Source organism: Lepidothrix coronata, unplaced genomic scaffold (assembly GCF_001604755.1).
Source record: "Lepidothrix coronata isolate B3197 unplaced genomic scaffold, Lepidothrix_coronata-1.0 Scaffold120, whole genome shotgun sequence".
Lineage (NCBI taxonomy): Eukaryota > Metazoa > Chordata > Aves > Passeriformes > Pipridae > Lepidothrix > Lepidothrix coronata.
The window spans coordinates 293,500-311,003 of record NW_016690300.1 but is presented as its reverse complement, the minus strand read 5'-3'; the positions used below and the strand labels follow the sequence as shown (position 1 = coordinate 311,003).

At 43.2% G+C, this 17,504-nt stretch overlaps 1 protein-coding gene and 1 long non-coding RNA gene across 9 annotated transcripts in view; one reads left to right on the top strand and one right to left on the bottom strand.

Annotated features, from left to right (window-relative positions):
* LOC108502528 overlaps window positions 1–9,852 on the bottom strand; it is a 75,477-nt gene extending 65,625 nt beyond the window's left edge. For both annotated transcript variants that reach the window (XR_001876507.1, XR_001876508.1), the window contains exon 1: window positions 9,552–9,852. This is a non-coding gene — a long non-coding RNA (uncharacterized LOC108502528). The remainder of the gene's footprint in view (window positions 1–9,551) is intronic.
* Window positions 9,853–10,336: 484 nt separating this feature from the next.
* PER2 (period circadian clock 2) overlaps window positions 10,337–17,504 on the top strand; it is a 46,091-nt gene continuing 38,923 nt past the window's right edge. For 6 of the 7 annotated variants that reach the window (XM_017825565.1, XM_017825564.1, XM_017825561.1 and 3 more), the window contains exons 1-2: window positions 10,337–10,427; window positions 17,440–17,496. The gene's annotated coding sequence lies outside the window, so the exon portion shown is untranslated. The remainder of the gene's footprint in view (window positions 10,428–17,439; window positions 17,497–17,504) is intronic. The other variant, XM_017825566.1, reaches the window with a different exon arrangement.

Sequence of the window (17,504 nt, the reverse complement as noted above, 5' to 3'; positions counted from 1 at the left end):
TATTGCACTTTTAAGGCAGATATTAGGATGATTCTGCAGAAATAACACCTTTGCCTTCTCCCTTATCATCTGAACAGTCTAATTATAATTTAACAGATGTTAACTGACTGCTTTACAAAGGCAAGTAAAGACTGGCATTTCTACTTTCTGTTGGCCATAACACAGATTTACCCTGTTGAATGCAGTCAGTGAGTTTGATAATTTGACTTCTAGTACTTATCTAATAACTGGCAGGTAGTTATTTTTACTAGAAGATGTACAATACAACATCAAGTTATTTACATATTCTCTGGCTTAGCCTAGAAAACACCTGCTCTGTAGTCCAGCTTCACCAGGGACTGGAAACACTTCCCAATACCATAGAGTGCAAGCTTCTGTGATATAATCTGTAGTAATCCATGACAGTGCACTGAAAGAGCTGGCTAGATCAGAGGTGTTGCCAGCATCATACAGCCCTGCACCAATACAGGCTTCGTTAAACTTCCTTCCTAATGATCCAAGAAAGCTACAACAAAAAGCCAGGCTCTCTGATTTTAGCTGTCCAGCAGTGCAGCCACCTGCCTGCTGCAGTGCCCTGAAGTGACTCTATGCCAGGCTCGGGAGGCATCCGGTCAGCCAGGCTTATGGCCACCCCTTGGTGCCCAGCCTGGGCAGTGGCACACAGTGGCAGTCGATGCAGCAGCATTGGGCTGTGACAGCATGGGCACTGTCAGTCACCTTCCAGTGAATTTATTCTTCCTCTCTGCTTCATCCCACTTGTTCTCTCTTTCATGATGCTGAATGAAATATTGTTCTCCCTCTTGTCTACTTCTCAAGTAATTTTTTAACTCTTAAGTTCCCCACTTGCTCTGTGGAAAAAAGTAATCAGAAGATTTGTGTCTAGCCATAATGGTTGCACACTTTGACTACACCATCAAGGTATTTGCATTATCCTGATGCTTCCAGGGCTGCTTCCTACACATTGACATTCTCTGTTTTGGTTTTGCTCAGGTTGGACTGATAATGTTGTCTCATTTGTCATTAATAAAATATTTCTTCTTTAAAAACAAGTATATAATATAAATGCACCTTTGTCTACAAATGAAAGACTTTAAGTTTCTTATGTGTTTAGGTCTGTCTTGTACTCTTGCAAGCATTAGATAATGCTGCATCAATGTGGAGAAGTACCTGTTGATCCCTTCATAGAATATCTCTTAAGTCAGGAGCCAGTGTGAAGCATGTTGCCTGCAGCTGTCTGTACAAAGGCTCCCTGTGTCATGTGCAGCATGGGAATGACCTCACCAGCTGAATAGAGCTACTGAACCAGTTACAGATGTAGTCTGACAGTCACAGAACAAACATGACTCATTTAAGAACATTCCTTACCTTCCTTTTTAATAACTGGTTTCTCCAAAGTCAGTAAACTAGAACTGAAGGGAGAACAAAGAGTTCTTCAGTGAGCTCTGCAGGGTTCTCACACACCCCTTGCTGCTCCTCAGGAGCACATTTGAAACAACAGTCCCACCACAATTACATCTTCTCTGATGGTGCCCAAATTCGCACAGTGTAATCACCTCCAGCTGCAGATACTGACATGCCACTACTATAGAATACTATCCAGTAGTGGCAATAGTAATGCCAATACTAATGAGTGAACTGCACTATGTCCTGATTTAAAACCAAAAAGCTTTAAAAATACTAAATGTTCATGTGCTGCAGAGAACATCACCCATGATTATGATAATAACAGTGTTGAGATGAGAACAAGGTTCTGAAAATAAGGAGATTTGTGTCTAGTTAGGCCATCGAGGCTGGGTATTATAACTTCACACACAAGCATGCTCAACTTTCACACTCAGTTTTCTTAACAAGGGAAATTAATTCCTGCTATGCCTTTGCTCCTCCACCTTGCAGTTTACTTTATTTGTAAGATATTTTTGGTATTATAAAGTTTTAACTCCACCCATGCCACGAACAACAACAAAAAAATCTTGATTATATAAGTGGAACTGAGGCTTTATCTCAGATAAATCCATTACAGCATGCAAATAGCAACATAATTTTTTGTGTGTGCAATACACTAGTCATACTGGTCTTCTCCTATTGCTTCAGTGTGATTGTAGTGGACTGATACTACAGTATTAACTCTGTGGTATCCCAGGTTCCAAAGTTGGAAAAAATGGAGTGCATTCATTTCACTAGCAGTGGCTGTGTCTGGAGGGCACAGTGCAATTCTGAAGTGTATTTGGTTAGTGGTCCTCCTACACGATTCATTGTACTGTAATCCAACATGTGGCTGAGGAAAAAGGTTTTTCAAACAGATTTGACTTCTTTAAGTGATAATTGCATTAAGTCAGTGTGAATTGCAAGATGCTCCATCTCCACATGTGAGGTGTGGTGTACGGCCCCATGATGTGTTAAGTGCCATGTCTCTGGTTTTGAGCACTGATTTGTATTTCTGAAGGACTTTAGTCTGAGCTCTAATGATCAAGTTTGCAGTGAGGTAATAGTTTACAGCTAGTGACACAATGTGCTTTAATTGCATTTTAGAGCTTGAGAAGAGGAGATGTTGTCTCAGTAGAAAGTCAGCGTATGACAAGAAAAGTTGATTCACTGGTTATTAGGTTCCAGTGAAGTATAAAATCTGTCATTTTAAAAACATTCCCTTTTTTGGTTTGCTTTTTGAAGCACCTTCAAGAGTAGCACACGCATCCTCTCTGATTAGGCCAAAACACAGCTGAAGCAGATTAGCCCAGTCTTTAAATACAAGCTGTTAAGTTTAGTCATAACACATGTTGCTTTTATTACTCCTCTTAACACAAGTTAGGTAATTCTTGATAGGGAATCCCAGATAGGATCATATGCAAACTAACATAGTAAAGGTATAAAGTTCTTCTGCAAAGGGAAATTATCCTGGCACCACCAGTTAGGAGGATACCAGTGACAAGGAACTGCAGTGGAGACCAGCCTGCCCAAACCTGCCGTGTGCTCCCAGCTGGAGGCTCTGCCAGAACAGGATCAATGATTCAGCACTACTGACTTGGCTCTTCGGGTGGGCTTTGCATCTGCTCTGAGCTCTGTACCTGTCCAGGGAGTTTCCACTGCTCTGAAGCTGGCTTGAATATGCCTTCATAGGCTGTACCTACAATCAGATGTACTCTAAGGCTGCCCCAAGTCACTGTTTTCCCTGCACTGTATTCATTTAAAAAGAACAACAATGCTATTACTGCATGAGAGGAATAAGTCTCCCTAAGTAAGCACTGCTTTCTTCAGCAGTAAATGAAGCCAGTAAAAGCTGTGAGTGTTGTTACCAACAACAGCTGGTTGGTAATGCGCAGTGAAAGAGCAGGGCTGGGGAAACAAAATAATAATTGTAAATTACCCATATCAATAAAAGGGCTGAAAGGCAGCTAGATATGTTTTTCAGACCCACTAGAAAGAAAGAGCTCCTGATGCTTATTTAGTTTTCCACCCAGACCCAAGAAAACCATGAATGCTACAGCATTTTCATAAATGCCTGCAGGAGGCATATCTCACAGCTCTGCTTTTTTGGCAAGGTAAGATTTCTTTCAATCTTTTTGTCTTGCTCTAACTACCCCTTTTTTCTCAAATATAGTTCCTTTGCTTTCCTGTAGCACAGTGCTTTAAGGTGACACCAGTCTTTTCTCTAATGAGCAATAATTAGCTAATATAGCTTAAGATTCCTTCTTCCTTTTTATGACTTTCAATCTTTCTCCTTTAAGGAATGTAAGGGTTAGTTTTGATTTGTTTGGGTTTTTTTTTTCTATTCACTGGCTTAAACTGCTTAATTTTTTATTTTTATTGTGTAGCTACACAACAGAAGCATTGAATTTCAGAGTTCTACTGCTAATGGAGTATAGTAGCACATGTTACAAATGGATAGAATATATCTCATTATGGCAATGAGTTCTAGTGTTCTAGTGGGTTTCTGTGTAATAAAGGCTCATGTGATCACTTTGATTTTTGTTTGCTTGTTTGTCTCTCCTCATTCATATGGCAATTTTAAATTTACTGGCTGGTGTCTACAAATGTGACAGATAGGAAGAAGTCCCAAAGATATTTCAGCCACATAATTTTCAAGTAGTTTTACACCAGGTAAACCAGGTAGATGAGGAAAGTCTGCCTAGAGCTACATTGAGGAAAGGGCTGTAGATAAGCTCGTACCAACTAAACACCAGATAATCCACAAAGATGTGAAATATTTCTGCCCTCTTTGTTTCAGTTACTGTCTTCTTTTGAGCAAGTTGCCAAAGCTCTTTATATGAAAGGGATTTATCCAAACAGAACTTGTATCAGTCCTTTGCTCCTTGGTTCTGTGTATCAATGACAGTGTGCCAACTGAGCTCTCCTTTCTCTTTTTCTTCTCATTTATTAGAATTAAACCTGAAGCATTTCTGATTGCTTAACATAAACTTCTATTTAGTGACACAATCTGTAAAACTTTATTTACTGAAGTCTCTTGAATTGGCTTAGTCTACAAGGGGCTTCTGCAGCGCCTGAAAGGCTTATTAAAATTCATACTTTGTTTTTGGTAGTGTGGCCAGGTATGTCAGACTTCTCTTCCTGAAGCAAACTCAGCCAGTCAGTGCTACCCTCTCCTGAAAACAAAACCAAGCTTCCGCTGACTTCAGTAGCAGCAGTGTTCAGTTCCAAACAGCTGAAGTGTGAACTAACGCCGGAAAACTAACTGAGACAGAGCAGTAATGGGGAACTCAATCTGAAAATGAAGTGTTTTTAATTAAGAGACACTCTTTCCCATTTAAAATTTGACTGTTCCTTCCTCAACAACTATAAATCACTGCTCTATAATAGTATTCTTAGTGGAAGGAATGCCTGATTGTCTGGCTTAAGTTAGGCCTGTGACTGATGGGGAGGGCTGTAGGTGTGTTGGAATTTATTCTAGCTGCTTTCCTACTTAGCATCCAATTTCTTCAAATGTTTCTGTTATAATCTCTTAATATTATAATCTGTTTCTTAAAAATGATAATAAAGTAAGGAATAAGGTTGCCTCTAGATTCCTAGTAGCTCAGAGCAGCAGCATGGCTGTCACACAGTGATTGGGAGTTTGCCTGTGAACGAGTCCAGCTCCAATCCCATGCCAAGATCTAATCCAACATTTTATGTAATGACTACCTAATAAAAATTGCATAAATGCTCACTAGTGGGAAAGTCAGTACCCAGATCTTATCTCTCAGTCCTTATTTTGTTTTTAAAGGAAGGTACAACTCTTACTCTGGTTTTGTAAGAGATTGTTAATACTTCACTCTACAGAACTGAGTCTACAAGGAGATCATAAGTACAATGGGAGTCAGTAAACTGACTCTGGTCAGCAAAGGCAGGGTTTAAATCAACACCAAGAGTGTGCATTAGGAACCAGTGGTTGTGGGGAGTCAAGGGTTGGGATACACAGTGTTACAAGCCCAGCACCATCTCGTAGGCCTTATGTGTCTGTTGAGGATTTTGGGTGTCTCAAGGGCATCTGGTGTATGTGGCCACATTTAATCCAGAAAGTATTGTGCCTCAGGTATTAAAATCTGTGGAAATGTTCTGCTGTCTCATTGCCTTTAAAAGAGCTTTCCCATGCTCTGTCCATGCCATGCCTGGACTTGGGAGTGTATTTTCTCACCAAGGGATCAGATTCAGCTTACAGGCAGGAAACTAACTCAGGAAGCTTTCTGAGAGATTAACAAATTGAACTGGCTCACTGAGGGGCCAAGTAAGTAGCATAGCAAGTAAAAGGAATGGCCAGGACCACATAACCACAAGTACTTGGTGGCAGGGACGGGGTGAAGAGCAGTGATGCCAAGCCCTTGATGACAGCGAAATGTCAGATCAGCTCAGAGCCCCTGTGAAAGCTGTCGCTGGCATATGAGTCTGGGTGGTTTTGAATGGTGAACCCCAATCTGATGAAGTCACTTTCTTTCACAGCAGAAGAGGATGTATAAATCCAACACAGTAGGCAGGAATGAGGATGCACTTTTCTGCTTGCCATCTCTTATTAGCTCTCTAATGCTAGTCTAATGACATGCAAATTTCACTTTAAGTGCCTGACTCTGTAATTTGATGTTCCTGTTGGTCTTGGATCCTCGCTCCAACCCAAAATGTGTTCTTTGATCCTGTTCTGGTTTGGCTTTTGTGCTCCCACAGCTGTGATGTAATCCAACCAAAAACTTCTTTCATGGGATATTTTCAGTCAAATCAGTTTCCCAACTTGGCTGACCGTGCAGTTGCATAATCTCTGATTTTTAACTCAGTGGAGGTGGTAGGACTGTTCCTTTCGGTGGATGTGTAAAGTCACCTTGGGTAGACTGTGAAATCACAAACTACGGCTCTCTGAGTTATGCAGGAAGCTTAAAACTCCTTTTCATCACTGTGGATTCAATTTCAAGCTCTCTTCATTCAGCCTTCTGTGAGTCTGAGTGCAGAAAGCAAGTTGCTAATGCAAACTAAACAGCAGGATCTCAGATCTGGAGTGCTCGGAACTGTTTGCTTCTAAAATCACCTTAATGATCTTGGGGATCTGCACATGCACTTACAGTGGTAAGATACACCCTTGCCATCTGTATCCTTCTAAAAGAACAATTCAGGGTCCTTTATGTGTCACTTTTCAAGATATTGGGAACTTAAAATTACACTGCATTTGCCAAGAGAAACTGGATTTAATAAAGATAATTAGAAAACAATACAAATAGGGAGAGAATGAAAAACTACATTCCCCAGAACTTGTTAGGAAAGGTTTTCTATATCTGGGGACAACCAGACACTTCTGCAAAGGACTTCTGAGCTGCAGCACATTTCAGGAACTTGCTGTTTGAGCTGGAGTTCTTTATCATGTTTCTTATTTTCCTTTACATTTCAATCAAAGAGTTTTCAAGAGTGTATCATATTGCTATCTTTATATTTGTTACAGTTTGTTCCTACTCTATAATGATTTTAGAAAAACCTGTCCATATATTCACTGGTAATGAGGAAAGTTGGTTTTTTCCTTCCCTCATCCTTCCCTCTGTCTACACAGAGAGTAACAGTGACGCCTTTTGCTCATTAGCAAAAAAGCCTTTCCGGATCTTTGTAAGAATCAATGACTGTCAGCGTCACTGCAAATGGTGAGTAATTAGACTTAGGAAATGAAGGATTAGATGTGGGCTCCAGCTGTAAATTATTGATTTTTTTAAAAATTATTTTTAACAATATACAGTTCTGTCAGTGCTGTGGTATAACTTGGAACAGGTAACCTCTACAAGTGGATAGGGAAGCATAGTTACTTGAAGAAAAGGAGCCCTATTTCTTTAACAGTATCAAATCCAAGCAAGCAATCCTCAGGTAGTTTTTCAGGAAGTCTCAATTCCCCTCCCCCCCCCCCCCAAAATGTAGATAATGTTAATATATTGCTGCTTATCAGAACTGACTGAAATACTTTCCTTAAGCAAAAATTCTACTTTTTGAAGTATGCTGGGAAAAAGTTCAGCATTTTGTGTGTGTGTGGATAAAGATCTGGTCATATAAGTGTGAGAATCAGTGAGATTCCATAAAAAAACCTCATACAGACCGGCATTTGCCTGGCCAGACCGCATGAGGGAGCCGGGCAGCGTTTAAAGCGGGATAGGGCCCCACTTCACTGCCCCAGAGCCGCTCCGGATGAGCGCCAGTGTGGGACCTGGTGTGCCACACGATGAAACAGTCACATAGAAAGGGCTTGCCTACTATATGAATGATTTGTTCTCTCCACGGCCCAAGAGTTACAACTGAAAACACACAAAAAAATAAACAAAGCCGGGAAAAAAAAATACAAGCATTTTAATGTTTTTGTTACAACCTTTGTGTTCTTTAGAACAGTTTGTGTATGCATACACAAACAAACATATTTTACTCCTGCTGCTACTTACCAGACAGAGTGACCTTAAAAACAAACCCATTTTTATCCTGTAGCATTTTGCAACCATTTTATTTTGCTTTGTTTCTTAGCAGATGAGTCAATGGTAATATTAATTCCTTTAGAAATCATGTGCCTGCCTCCTTGTTATTTCAGATTGGTGGGGTCTGTAATAACTCATATCTATACACGTGACTGCAATGTCCAGAAAATTGGCACAATAGAAAAATTTGAACTGAACTGGTTCAATACGCACAATCACTTTTTTAGTAATACTGCTTTCTCTGCTTTTAGTAAATCAAATATAAAGATATAACTACTAAAAGGTGGCATGAATAGAACTTAAAAATGCTTCCCATAAGCTTGACTAAAATAACTGTTTAGTATCCCTTTAAAATAAGCAGAACTCAAGTAATGCCTCTCGTAGTTACTAGGATGGGAAAGGTACTGGCTATTTCTGGTGGTGGTGATCACTGCTCTCCTGGCAGAACTGGGATGCTCTGCTGCAGTGATGAATGTGTGTCCTGGAACTCACTCGTCTCTAGCACAGTGCCATAGTTTGCCACCCTCCTCATGTTTGCATTTTGACAGGGTGGAGGCAGAGGGGGCCTCAAAGTTTTGCCTTGGTTGAAGTGCCTTACTTTGAGTCTGTGGTAAGAGGTGTAGCCCTTAGCACATAGCCAGAGAGGGATATTTTTGGCACATGACATGAAAAGCAACATCCCATGGAAACCAAGAATGTCATTCTACATCCCTCCAAGCCTAAAGCAGAGAACTTATATAAAGATGATGAAATTTTGGATGTGAAGGCCTAACAGCAACAGGTTGACCAAACTATACTGAGACTACCTAATTAGGATTAGTCTTAAAATTAGATTCCTCAGACAAGCACAAACTAAGAATGGTATCCTGGTAATCTGACTTGTGCAGTGCAACAAATCCAGTTGCAGAATCTGGTCCTAATGCTTCCGCCCACCCCCTCTCCTTCCCAGCAGTTAAATACTGCACAGTCCTTTACTCACAGGCTGTTTCTGTAACAGGCACAGCTTAAATATCTATGTACCTAATGGACTTATCCTTAACACCACAGTGAGGGAGGCGGCATTAACCTCATTTTGCAGATAAACAATGGAAGCCCTCATGGCTTCCCTGCATTACATCCTATGGAGCAACTGCGTGTATGCAGCGAGTGTAAAATGCTGTTACACGAGACTGAGGTATTGGCACCCAGACTGACAGAGCTTTGGCACGTCCTCTGTTCCTTCTTTGCGCAGCCACGTACCACTAAGGAGACAGAGCGAGTTCAGAATATGGGTAAGTTAACACTGACTGCTCTGCTCAGCCTGGGAAGATGTGGAGACTCGAACAGAGCTGGACTGTTCAGCAGTGGGTAACCTCACTGCTCAGACCTCAGGTGCTGTCTTCACCACAGTGTAGGATGGATGGTCCAGGGGCCTGAGGAAAACCTGGTTGACTGATGTATGAGAATTTTTTTTTTATTATTCTTTTCTACTGTAAGATGGGAAATAATTTCTGAGAGTTTTGCCTGAACAGAAGGGGGTAATTTTTTTTTTTTTAATAAATATGAAAAACTGGTTTTTAAACATTTGGAATGGAAAGTAATCAAACGGTAAAGTGTACTGTATCAGGAACTAGTTTTCCACAAGAGAACGGCACATACCTTTAACACTCTGGAAACACTTAGTTTAACCATTGTTGTAGCTATTCAAACCGATGCCGGCTGGCTCCCGCCGGAGAGACCGGCAGCCCTGCGCTCTCCTGCGCTGCACTTTGCTTTGTGACCCGGCGCCTCCTGAACAATGCGCGGGGTCAGTTTCGAAACTTCTCAGGGAGTGCACCCAGCGCGGGCGGCGGCACCAGGAAACGGGATACAGGCGCTGCTGCCTTATGTAAGCGAACCGAGCCCCGGCCAGGCCGTGAGCGAGGGCTGCGGCCGCCGCCTCCGCCCGTCCGTGCGCTCCCCGGGGCCGCGGGGCCCTCCCGCCCCCGTGAGGGGCCGCTCGTCAGGGGGCCGTGAGGGGCCGGGCGCGCGCAGCGGCTGCCAACGGTCACTCTCCCCCCGCGCGCGCGCGCGCGACACGTCACGGGCGGCTCGGAGCGGGCGGGGCCGGGGCCGCTTTCCCCAGGGCCGTCACGTGACCCGTGCCCCCCTCGGCCCTGCGGTCCGGCGGCGGGGGGCGCGGGGCGGAGGAGAGCGGGGCGGCCGCGACGGGAGGGCAGCGCGGCGGGCGAGGGTGAGCAGCGCTCCGGTGACGGCGGCGCGGGGGAGGGGCGGTCCGGCGGGGCAGGCTCGGGAGGCGGCGGCGGCGGCTGGTGGAAACATGGTGCCACACGTGAGGCTTATGTAAAGTGAGCGGCGGGCGGTGCGGCCAATGGGAGCGCGGCGCGCCCCGCCCCCGCCCGCGCGCCCCTGCCGCGTCACACGCGCGCGGCCAATAGGGGCGCGGGCGGGGCGGGCGCGCGGCGACCGGTCACGTTTTTGCCCGTATGAAGCCCGAGCCGGGACGCGCCGGGGCTGCGGGACGCGCCGTGTGCGGTGAGTCGGGGCCTGCCGGGCGCGCTCTCTGCGGGGACCGGGAGCCTGCAGGGGGCGGCGGGAGGGGGCGGCGGACGCGGGGGGCACGGGGGTTCCCCTCCTCCCGCCGCCCTCCGGGCCGAGGTTATATAACCCCCGCGCTGGGGCTCTCCCGTTGCCGGGCCGATGGGCGGACGGGTCGCCTCTTGTCCCGCGGGGTCCGTGGCGCCGCCGCTCCCGGCCCGCCGCGGATGGGGTGCGTGGGGCTCCCTCTCAGCCGAGCGAGGGGCGGCTGTGACACGCCCCCCCCCCCGGGACGGCAGCGAGGGAAGCGGCCGCCAGCTGTGAGTCCCGGGCTGGAGCGGGTGCGGGGCTGAGCGCGGCGCGGCCCCCGCCCGCCTCGCACCGGGAGGGCGTCCGGGAGCGGGGGGCACGGGCACACCTACACTCGGCTGGCGCTGGGACGAGAGCTGCGCTCCGAGGGGCGCCCTGGCGGGGTCAGGCTGGGGGGGCCAGGTGATGCCGGTGTTCCCCGCCTGTGTCCGGCCCGGGGCAGAGGAGGGGGCGGCGGAGCCAGTCCCAGTCCCCCGGCGGGGCTCCGCTCTGGCGTCCCTGGCGGCCGTGTGTGTGCGGGAGGGCACGGCGGGGGCGCGGAGGGCACCGCCGGCACCTCGCGTGTCTCGGTGCAGGGAGCAGCACCCCTGCAGGGCCGTGCCCGCCAGCCCGGTGGGATGTTTTACGGGAGGAATTGTGTTACTCAGAGCCACAGTCTCAGCACTACTAACGTGCGTGAGGTGCAGGTAGAGTGGGCAACAGGTGCTGTCTGCTATTTGTTTTTTTGTGCTGCCTGTGGTTGCGAGGACACTTTTTTCCTTGAGACGGTGTGGTTGTGCCTGCTGCTTACATTAGTTGCATGCTATTACATGCATGATTACAAAACAGTTTATGTAAGTACAATTTCATGCAAATAGATGAGCAATATGGTAACTGTCAAGCTGACACTACGTCTGACGTTCTGTAATAGGTCAGGATAGGGTAGAGGACTTTCAGTGTACCACAGGAGCTTAAAAAGCCCACTAAGATGTCAGTAGGAAGTCTCTGGTACTTGGAAACTGTAGCGCTTTGCAAGTCTATGCCAGTGAAACAGTAACTTGACAGTGCATTGAAGGATTTTGAAGAAACAAAATCATGAAGGTTGGAAAAGACCTCTAAGACAGAGTCCAACTGTTTCAACCTTATGTCCAATCTAAATCTACCATCTTGCAGTTTCAAATCACTGCCCCTCATCCTGTCACTACAGGCCCTGATAAGAAGTCTTTCTCCATCTTTCTTGTAAGCCTCTCTCTTCCTTTTCCAAATGTCAGACTGAGGTTTATTGTCTTTTACACCTGAGGTTGAATAGCTACCACCATTAAAGGGGAAAAAAGTGGAAATTCTGTAATGATTCTAGCGTGGAGAGTATCTGTCAAGTCAAAAATACAGTAAAACCCTGACGTAGTGTAGTGAGAAACCATTTTAAGTTGCCAGTATTGTTTCAACCACAGTTTGACTGGTGTAAGGGAGAGTGCCTACATTGTTGCACTGTAACATCAAGTTCCCTCTTGCTTATGCTTGCATGTGTTTGTGTGCTTTTGGGATCTTTCTTTTTTCCCTTTGTTACTGAAACTTGAATTATTTCTGCAAAGTGAGGCAGTTTCATTGGAAAACTGGACTGAGTCCTTACTTCATCCAAAGCTTGCTGTAGGTCTTGTGATTAGAGCACTGTCCTGAGGTGTGGGGTTCTGATTCTGGACTCTGGAGGTTGCTTACCTCACTGGTAACACATAGAGGAAAGGAGATGACCTTTGACCTAGGGCAGAAGAAAAAAGTAATAGCCTTCAGGTTTTGATGGGGTTTTAGCCATTTCAAGTGTTTATTTCAAGGTAGAACAGCAAATACTTTAGTTGGGTAGTTGTCTTAAGTGTCAAATGCTGTGCCATGAAAGAGCTTGTCCTGTGAAGAAGTAAAGTGTAGTTTGGCTTGATATAGTCCAGAAGGTAAAAGCATGGAAAGTGGGTTTTTTGCTTTTGTGCACTTCTTCAGATTCAGCAAGTTTTCTGGTTTCATTTACAATTCAAAGACTACATGGTTTTGCTGGACTTTTTGTTTATTTGTCAGTTGGTGGGACTTGTTGTAGGCTTCCTCTATTTGTTTTAGCATGTGAATGCTGTCAGTGAAAATCTAAGTAATCTTCATTTTTATATCTTACTCTTATTCCTTTTGGATTTCCACTAAGAGACAGCATATTGTCATATTACCTTCTCCACTTTTTCTTCCCCCAGTCATAAGATTAAAATATGTAACAACTCAGTTTATCAAGTAAATTTGCTTAAGCCTGTCCCTAAACAATACATTTTTATAGTAATAAGTATTGTGAGTAAACTGAGATGCTGATGGAGCCAAAGTATGAGAACAGAGTGAAATGAGGAAAGTGATTGGCAGTAAAGTTCTGGATGTTTCTTCTACCTCAGACTTTACTATGACCAGGAAGTGTTTGACTTAGATACAGACTAATAAACCAGTTTTCTTTTTCCTGGGTTCTGGCCACACCCTTATTTCTCTAACATCTTTACATTATTAGAATATAATTTACTGCAGAAAGTCTTCTTTAACTTCTTAAAGTATAAGCACCTGTGCAAATTGCTGTGGGATGAGGTGTATTTGGTGTGGATTAAAAGCAATATGTTACCAGTAGCCAGTAGAACCAGTAAATTATCACTAGTCTACATCAACTGTAGTGTTTTCTATAGGGTTGCTATGGTTGGCCTATGTTAAAAAGGGAACATCATGTTCTTAGCAAGGCCTTGTGTAATACTTGGCGTGAGTGTCCTGTAGACACTATATTATACTCATGACGTTACCACATCATAATTACTAGATGATCAGATGTTTCTGAAAAGGAATTTTTGTCTCCAGTTTTGGTTGCATGGCCTAGAATTCCTCTATGAGGTTGGTGGATTACAGAGCTTATTTACTGGATTGTCTTGCTGCATTCATATTTTCCACATCCTTTTATATCCCTGTAGAGCAAGTTTTGAACTGCTTGAGTACTCCTTGTGTTAAGTTAGCTTGTCAAGCACTGAACAGCAAAGGGGTCAATTAATACCTGTATCATTCTTTGTGTTATTGTTGTATTACTCTGAAGGGCTTTGACTTGCACTTTTGGGTGCAGATGAGGTTGAATACAGAAAATGTTGGTCTTGAAAGTAGTGCTACTGATGTTTTGTGTTCTGTGTAAAAGGTGTCCACTTCCCTGCTTTTAACTGCTGCCTTAAACTTACCCACTGCTGTAGTGGAGGTCAGGCTGTTAACACTGCATGTGTTGGTTGTAAGGCAAACCTTTTACTTGCCAGTCTTTTGTTAGTGAAGAAAAACTCTGCCTTCTGACACTTAAAGGGTTTCTTTGGGGGGGAGGGTGTGGGTGTTTCTTTTTAGTTACAGGCAACATACTTAATTCTGTTAAGTACCTCTAAAGAATATGTGAAAAGAGAAGGAAAAGAGAAGGTAGCAGTCAAACTCATATTTCATAGGCTAATGGATTTGCTATCTGTTGCTGGGATTTCTTGTGGCCTCAGGCTACTTTTGTGAAATGCAGTGTGGCAGAGAACAAAATGAAGAAGGGGCAGATGATTTGGGTATGTCTGCAAAACCCATGGAGAGGCTTTGAAGCTGCTCTCCAGAGCATGCTCTGTTAATACTGAGACAGAGCCCTATGTAGTAGGGAGGCACCCGCACACATGGGGATCCACATGCCCGAGCACACAGCAGTGATCCGATGTTCTACTAAGTGGCTTAGTAGATCACCAGGCACGCTTGTGCAGCCTGCTTGTACTCTGCCTGCCAGCAGTGCTGGAACAAGGGCAGGGCAGACTTCTGTGCTTCTGGTTTGTATTTCTGAGGTTATCCTTTCAGTGCAGATAGAGTCTTTTTGTCTGAGTGCCTACACTGGACTTGTACTAGTGCAGAATCCTCTCACTTGGTCCTCTCTCCCTATTGAGGGGTTGCTGAGGGACAGCAGCAATATACTAAATTTTGCAGCAGTTCTGAAGTGCATGTTTTCCCAGCTTATCCACATATGTAAGAGAGCTTATGAGAATTTCTGTGTGAAAGCTATTGTAAGGTCAAGAAATTTTTGTGCAGATGTTTTCAGCTGCTGCTGAAGTAGTGTGTGGTAGTCCTAGAGAAACCTTCTGATTTCACTGACTTTTTTTGGTAGTCTGATTTAGACAAGTTTGCCTGTAGAAGATACATAATCATGGAGTATGATTTTCCTTTCTTCTTCATTTTCTCCCAATAGAAAGGAAAATTTTATTAGGGGTGCTAATAGGTTAGAGGCCCAACATGCTGTTTCCACGACAAGTGGACTAAAATACAGAGAACATGATCCTTGGGGCAAGAATTTAAGGCGATTCTACAGATTGCGTGAGCAGGCTGTAGGTGTTTGGTGGAAAAGAGAGCTCATTTGTATGCCAAAATGTTTAGGAAAGACTTTAGGTTTGCTTCCACCTGTTTTTGAGTGTACTATTATAATCCTTAATGCTTGATTTTTTTTTCTTGTAGATAAAATAGTTGGAGATTTCCATGTATAGATGACTTTTCTAAGTAGAAATGGCTTTTTAGAAGTAGATCCAAAGCTACGTTGCCCTTCTAACACCCTGTCCTAAAACAGAGGCACTTCACTGTGCCTCTGCAATGACATCTGTAACTTCTCATAATTGAAGCTTAGGGAGACAAGATGAAGAGGTGAGCATGTCCAGTACTTTTCTTTTTTGTTGGTTTTGCTGCCTATTCTCCTCATTCCTTGCAGCTTTTGTATCTTAGTATGGTTTTTGTGTTTGACCTTATTACGTGTACTTTTACATTTCTTCTTAGTTTAATTTTACAAAGATCTTCAGTATATAAAGCACTTACTTCATTTCAATTACCTCGCTAGCATAGGTTCTTCTGTGACTTGAGCTCTTACTTCAGTGTTAATATGTCCAACTCCTAGGACAAGTACATCAAGCTTGTTAGGTTGCTGCACTTTTTGGAGTGTATTACTGATGTGATGGGGACTAGAATTTATTTGGCACAGGGTCTTCCAGGATGGTACTTCCATTCTGACTGAAATCTTTAATAGAGTGTGAACTGCAGAAATGTCTTAAGAGCACCATTAGCCTGGAAATTCTGTAAATGTAATACCCCATGGTGAAATCCTGCCCTTTTCTTTAAGGGAGGGGAGCAGTAGATATGGAAGTATGCTGCTTAATGAGGATGTGAACAAATACTATAGTTGAAATACGATGTTGAGATACTTTCGATCTAGTTTCACCTATAATAAAGGCAAAGTATATGAATACATGGTGGGGTGTGATAATTTTCCCCTCCTTTCTATGACAACACTTAACAATCTCAAACATATAATTTTTGTTTGTTTTTTGTTTTTTGTTTTTTTTTCCCAAAGAGGACAAAAGTTGGCATGTGCAGGTACTAGAGTTCTGAATGTTGCTGTGCTTAATGATTTCTCCAGTTCCACTCAAGAAGAGAACAGCATTTTCTGGTTACAAAGAAAATGAAATATTTTTTTTAAATTCACGTTGAGTGCAACTTTAGTTACCTATAAGACTGAAGGAAGGATCTGTAGAAATTAGCATGGGGCAGAAGAAGGAGATAATGTTTAGTGTCTTCACAAGATGTCTTGGCACAGGCTGCAATTTTTCTTTTTTTTTTTTTTTAATGGCAAATATGCAACCTGTTGGCAGTTAAACTTAGCTCTGGGCCATGGCTTATTATTCAAGGTGAAGGAATAAACTTCAGAAGGCTGTTTTCTGTTGGCTCTTGGGGACAATCAGTCCATGTCCACTACGGAATCTTGAGGGTCGTGGGCTTAACACAACAAGGAAACCTGAAAGGATAAAATAAGCTTTGTTCCTGGTCTGGCAGAAATGAGAACAATTCCTGCTAGATGATGGAGGAATGGTTCTGAACTACTTTTTTGGGGGAAGGGGAAAGGGGAGATTGCTGTGGTACTTGACTTCTTACAGTCTTTCACTTGACAAGTCAACAATGTGCTGGATCCTGCTGTTCTTAGTGAAACTGAGTTGACTTGGTCCTGTTACTTTTATTTTTCACTGTGAGTTACTCCTCAGGGAAAATAAGCAGCTTTAGAAACAACAAAACCAACCTAAAACTGGAAGGCAATAAAATAATAGAAGTGCCATGGGTGCTTCAGGAATACAAGTGACTGGTGACATACGCTTAGGTCCATTTAGGAACCACTACTTGAGGACTGTGGGATTAATTTTTTTCCTATTTAGCCCTCTAGGGGTCTAAGAAAGCTTTCTGTGATGCCTTTTTATTTTTTTCTATCAGATATGCGTAGAAGTGTAAGTTTTAGTAAACTGAGAACAGCTTTTGCTCTAAGAATGCATACTTGTGTTTTGGAATATGAAACTAATCTTGATCATGGTGTCAATACTTCTCTGTTGAATTAGCTCTCAGAAGTTTTTCGTCTGCTGAGGTTAATTTGGAATTTGTATTTTGGTGATGAAGTGTTTTAAGATTGTAATGTGCAGAAGAAGAAACATAACTTGAATGTGATCCCATAATTTATACCAGATAATACTAATTCTTCAGCTTGGATGTCTCAGCATTTTGAAATAAACTGTGTTAGTATCTGTATTATCTAAATAATGTTCTAACAATAAATTAAGATCGTGGAGATGCAATTTGAGGAGGTTTCTTATGTTAATAAAGGGAACAGAATTCAATGGGTAGTTACTTTGTGCATTGCTCAAAGAACCAATTTAGAAGTTAGGTTTACGATAATAAATATTTTTATCAATAAAATTTCTTGCATTGCCTCTCATTTTGTATTTGTAGTTTTTATAACTGTTCTTCATCTTGGAATACATATTTTACATGGTTGGACTTGTATTGCATTATTAAATGTACTTATCTTTCATAGTAAATTTTTATCTAGCTTATAAAACTATGTTCTCCTTTTTTTTAATAGGAATATATTAATGACGCTTTCAGATTTGGAAAGATCATGATTAGTACATTCAGTAAGGTGAGTGT